The 5,989-nt window shown below is 54.1% G+C and overlaps 1 pseudogene; it reads right to left on the reverse strand.

Annotated features, from left to right (window-relative positions):
• Positions 1-324: 324 nt before the first annotated feature.
• The window catches only part of LOC105988776, a 30,303-nt pseudogene continuing 24,638 nt past the window's right edge, over positions 325-5,989 (reverse strand).

Below are 5,989 nucleotides of genomic sequence, written 5' to 3' on the forward strand. Positions count from 1 at the left end.
GATCGAGTTAAATATAACCGCGCGAATGGAATGGCGCTAAAAATAAGGCAACAGCTGGCGGGTCCACAGCCCTGTCCCGGGAAGGGCGGAGGCCTGCGGGGGTCTTGTGCAGAAAGGTCGCTCCTAATCAGATCAGGAGGCCGTGCATCTTCAGGCGGGGCCCAAGGACCATTCACTGGACAGACCAACTGTCTCCAGAAAAGTCCCAGGGACTGGCTTCTGAGCTGAGGGGCTTTCCGAAAGACTAGAAAACAGGGCGCACGTGCCTGTCCGTAAGGCCGTGGAGGGGCGCTGAGGTCCTGCGCACCCCATCACCAGAGGGAGCTAAAGGGGAGAGAGGAAAAGAAGCGGACCTTCGAGGGCTCCGGATGCCACCCGTGATCCACGTGCCAGGGACCCTGTAGCGGGCGCATTCGAGGCTCCCGGGCGGGCGGCAGCGTCTCCGTGCCCCTGCCTTCCCACCAGCCCTTTGCCAGAGCGCGCCCCAACCATCAAGCCAACAATTGAAACGTTCGAAAACGGGCTATTTATTTGCACCCAATAAATCGATCCGCGGTGATTAAGCAATCGATGTGGCCTGGGTGGGCGAGTTGCCCGCGGAAAGGGAAGGGCGTTTTCACCTGGCGCCTGCAGAGAGGACCGGGGCGGGGGCCCACCAGTGACACGAGAGAGTGGCCCGTCCTGCCCCGGCCACACCGAGGGCCCTGCACACCTGGGCGCTCGGGCCCCGGATGGTCCAGGGGGCTCGGGCGGCGAGGGGCGCTGGCCTGCTGTCCGCGCTGTCCCCGGGCCTCGGTCGCCTTTCTTGATTGCACACGCTGGAAGCCGTGGCCGCCCGCGGCCGCTGCACAGCTCCCAGGCTTTTGTTGCGCCTCGGCCCCGCTGAATGGCGATTTTGTAAAGCGGGGACAGATAAAAATGAGCAGCATCATATTGTTTGACAGAATGATCCCGCGTGATGAAGTGTCGCCTCCGAAGGGGGTGAAAATGGTGAATTCCTAAAAAACCCAGCCCTCGGCTCCTCCACGAGCAGCCGATCGCCTGGAGGGACCCGGCGGACAGCCGTGCCCCCACCGCATCGCACCAAACAGCGTCGGAAAGCCTGGAGCATTCAATGCCAAGTCATTTTTAAGCCCTGATCCTGCCCAGGACTCTTTTCCTCGCGGATGAAAAGAACAATTTTCGAGAGAAAGGCTCGTTTTGATTAAATCTGACATGCTGCTGATAACTCCATGCTAATGTGAAATAATTAACATAATAGCCATAATTAAAAGCACGCTAACAATGCCATAAATTTATCACACAATTTTACTAGCTTTCTGCCCCTAACTGCTCTCTCATCGTTAATTAAACGTGTTGCCTTTTACAGAATGGATGTTTATACATTTCCAATATAAATAAATTCGAAACCATCCTCTCTCTCTCTCTCTCTCTCTCTCTCTCTCTCTCTCTCTCGCTCTTCTCTTTCTTTGCTTTTGGTCTCACCATTTACAAGCACACCTTGGCATGGATTCTATCTTAGAGGCAGACACTGAAAATAAATGAAGTTTTGAGATGCAAATCCAAACAAGAACATTAAATATCCCCCCCTTTTTTTTTCTCCTGCCAAACGAGACCTAGAGAGATATACAAGGGGCAGTGGTGAGAAAGTGCATTGGAAAATCTCATCTGCTGGGGGAAGTGTAAATAATTGGAATGGGTTAGGGCTCCTGGTATTTCTGTCCTTCCCACCTTCCTTAGTGGCAGCCATCCAGACAATCTATGAAAGATTGTCACCACGGAGCACACTTTTGTTTGAGGTGGTGGTGAGGAGAGGGGAGCTGTTTTTCAAATAGCTCCACCCATATTTTGTTTTCTCTGCAGGAAAGCAGGTAGCTGTCCTTGAGGGGAGGCTCTCCCCTCCCTCCTCAGAACCTGGACCCATTTAACCCCGATTGTAAGAAAACTGCATCTGCCCGAGAAAGAATGATTCTATCTTAGAGAGCATGAATGATTTGGTCAAGCGGTTGGTAGAAGTCTATGACTTAATGGCAGATAAAGAGAGCATCTGGGATACTTGGGCCTGGTGAGGTATAGGTGGGCCATTGCAACTCTTGTACTTTCTAACCATTCCTCTCCCCCAGTGTTGACCATTTAAGAACCCAAATTGAGCTGTAATTAATTTTCCTTTTCTGTCATAAATTGTTCCATTCGCACCCACCCCTGCTCATGCCCAAGAAGGACATACTAAATCTCCCCTCCCCAGGAGATGTCTCAATTTCCTTCCTATCGATCCTGACTCCACTCCTCTGGTCCAGTTGTCACAGCCTAGGTCCCTTTTTCCCTGAATTTGTCCCAGTGGCTTCCACAGCCGGGTACTAACTAGTTCCTCTGTCAGCCTCAGGACAAACAGAAGTTTTCATTCCATTGTCATTTGTGAATCCTTTCTAATAACTGAACAGATGAGAGCACTTGCTACCATCTTCGTCTAAAGTCTCCTCCTGCGAAGTTTGCTTGCTATGACCCAAGTCATCACTCCCATTCATAATTGTCTACCTGTGTTCGCCTCTCCCTGGCCCCTCCCAATAATCCCTGGAGACTCAGAGAATGTTTACCTATTTCCGTTTGCTCCATGCCACTCTCCTCCCCAACGTATCTCACTTTCTTTTTGGTCTACTTGCTTCTCCATCGCTGTGTTAAAGTTTGCAGTAACTAATGATTTGTGGGTTTGGGGCTTCAAACTGCAAGCTCGCAGCCAACTAGCCCAGAATCTAGATATAGCGGCTAGGGACCAGAGCAAGCAAGGGCTCTGGATCGGACTCTGACCGTCTAGGCCATCTATGCCCTCCTGTGGCAAAGGCCACAAGGACCCCTCCTGACTCCCACTCGTACCATCTCTTCCTTTCCTCTCAGGGAGATTGTGCAAGCACAAAGGGAAGGGGGAGACGCGCACCCAGCCGGTTCCCAAGCTGAAAGCAGTGGCGGAAAAAATCCTCAGCCTCCGCTGCTAATCGATATTAAGCATTGAGGCCGGTACTGGCGTGGGCTGTCCGGACAGGAGCCAGAGGATCCTGCACGTCTCATCATTTAGCTAATCGAGTCGAAAAGTTTTTGTAAGGGCCGGACCCAGCATCAGATGGTAACACTGATTGAACAAGAGATTAGCACAATAGATCTCTAACCGAGGGGAAGCGTTGCTTTTCACGCTACGCGCCGTAATTAATGGTATGAATCAATTAATTTGACTTTTATTGTGTCGAAAGAAAAAAGCGCAACAAATGGAACTGGCAGCTGGGAGTTGTTCACCACCCCCTTCCCCAGGGAGGTTACGAGGAGACACCCGGGGAATGGACGGCCTTGGAAGAGGGCGGGTGAGAGTCAACCACCAGTGGCGAGGAGGAAGTCCCGAGAGCCAGCTCTTGCTAGCGGTGAAATCGAAATTAGGTTCATTTGGAGACTTCAAAATGACCGATTAGGACATCCCTGGAGCTGCTGATCTCCGCTGCGTGCGCCGCCGCGGCCCAGCCACCAAGGCCGAAGTCCCCCCCCCCCGCGCTGTACCCCGTGCCTGCCTCTTACAACTGGTCCACGCAAGTTAGGCAAAAGGAGTTTCTAAATGTGCAAATGTTATCTTCTTTTTCTTTTCTTTGAGTTGCTCCTGCAACTGCGACCTCTGTAGCCTGGGGTGATGGGCAGCCAGCGCCAAGCTCGGGTCCGCTTCGCAGGAGGCTGTCTATAGACCGCACTAACTACGGTTCAGAGACTGCAGGTCACAAAGCAATGGCAGCTGCAGAAATCAACCCAGAGATGCGTTGTAGGGTTAAGTGTCACCTCGAGATCACTTGAAAATAAAAACTGTAGTAGAGGTGCCAGGTGTCTTAGAAATTGTCCCGCCGCCCCCCCCCCACACTCCCAACCTGTCCCCACGTCCCAAAGAGGAACATGCAGCAAATTCGGGATCCAAGAGCTAATGTTAAGCCAGGGGAATCGTCTAGTGGGTAAAAGTCAATCTGTGTGTCGCGATGCCTGTAATGAAGCAAGTTTACAGACTGGAAATTTTTTATTTTAATTTATTTGACGTTAAAGCAAAGAGGTCGCGTAAATGGGAAGACAGACTAAGAGTGTGGGGCGCTCCATTGTCCTCCCGGAATTAAACACATTTTCCGTTGTCTTTTGTAAATATTTCAGGACTTCTTTCCTCCCTGACCTCCTCCCTGCGCGCTCCGCCTTGGGGTGAGGTTGCCCTCTCCCCGCCCCAGGCCTTCAGCACCCGGCCGAAGGACTAGTCTAGAGTTCCAAAAGCCAACCACTCTCGGCAGGCTCCTGCGCTTTGCCAAGAAGCTAACTAAATGCGGGAAGAAAGACGGCGCATCGCGATTTACCGGGTCAGAGGCACTGATTCTATTCGGAGGTGTGAGGTCCAAGCGCCACCACAACGCCCCGCACCCAGGGCCGTCTGTAGTCCCCACCCCCATTCGGAATCGCCACCGTCTTTCTTACCATCGCTGACTCCCGGCCAAAGAAACTCCTTGTGCACCGGCCACGTCTTCGCATCCTCCTCCACCTGCTCAGTCGCTGCGTTCCCAGGCAGTTAAATCTTGGACGGTTTGTCTAGCTTTAAGGGGAGAATACACGTTAGTTAGCAGCAAAAAGAGAGATCCAATCCGTCCAGCTGCCCGAGACCACAGCAGGTCCCTGGAGGCCGTGCTAGCCGCCAGCTCCCCAGACTTTTTCAGCTATCCGGACCTGGGGGGAGGCGTCTCACCTGTGGGCCCGTCGCCCCCCTCCCCTCCCCACTTACCCAGGCCGCAGCCAGTACCGCTTCCTTCCCCAGCTCCTCGTTTCCGACTTTTTCATATGCTAAGTCGTTTAACAACTCTTGTGGATAGTTAGGGCTTCCTTTATTTATAGGTTCCCCGGCATTTTACGTGTCGTTTTTATTTCTCTCGGCAACTATTCTAATAGATTAATCGATAGCTATTTTCTGACCTTCGGGAACCCTAGCTGATGCTGTTGTGAATGAGCGAAAAAAATATAGAGCGAGAGAAAAAAACATGCCTGCGCCAAGCCTGGAAAGCGAAGGTAAGACGAGTCGTTAGGTTTAGGAGAAGGTAGAGACCCCTCAGCAGGTGTCTCCCTTCCCCAGCCCCCAAGAGCAGAGGCCGGAGGTGGGGGTGGGTGGGAAATGTGGGAGTCTAGTAAAAGGAAGCCGAGTGTGCCAAGCTCACTCTTTAGAGGTAAAACATCCAAACCAAAATCCCAAAGCGATGCACATGTTTAAAAATGAGACGGCAACCTCGTTCTACATTGCCAGTCTGAGTCAAAGGAATGTTAGCTCAGGAGTGGGGGGAGAGGGGGATAGGGGGCGGAGAAGGCCGGGCAGCTGGAGCCGCACGGTCCCGCGGACACTCTAAGGCCCACGAACTCTCTCTCTCTCACACACACACACACACACACACACGCACACCACTCACACCCTCCCTGGACCCCGCGCCGGGTTCCAGTCTAGCCAAGGGGTCTCCGGATGGGCTGAAGCGCCCTCGGGGCCCTCGGGATGGCTGGCTCGCGGTGCGGTGCGGAGTTGCGCGTCTCTGGTCCCTTTGTTGACAATTCCCTGAACCAACTTGAGTTTGGCCAGCTCCTCCGCGGGCCTGACGTCACGCGTGGTCACGTGGCCCCGCCTCCCGCTGGATCTTTAAGTAGAAAGTAATCTATCAGGCCAGTCCTTAAAACGGGACTTTCGACTACCGGGGCTTCGGCGTCCCTGACACCCCCTCCCCTCCCTCCCCTCCCGCTCCCCCGCGGCTGCCCCAGCCTGCGCCCTCCCGAGCTGCCTGGCGCCCGGCGGCCCCGCGCTCTTCTGGACCGCTCCTGTGTCCCACGCCCCGGCCCGAGGCCCGAGGAAGGCGGGCGAAGTGAGGGGGCGCGGCGTGGAGAGCCCTACCCGGGCCGCGAGCGCTCGCTAGCGCCTAGGAAGGCGCGCCGGGGGACCGCAGGAGTTGGCGGAGCG

The sequence above is a fragment of the Dipodomys ordii genome, unplaced genomic scaffold (assembly GCF_000151885.1).
Source record: "Dipodomys ordii isolate 6190 unplaced genomic scaffold, Dord_2.0 Scaffold51, whole genome shotgun sequence".
NCBI classification, from domain to species: Eukaryota; Metazoa; Chordata; class Mammalia; order Rodentia; family Heteromyidae; genus Dipodomys; species Dipodomys ordii.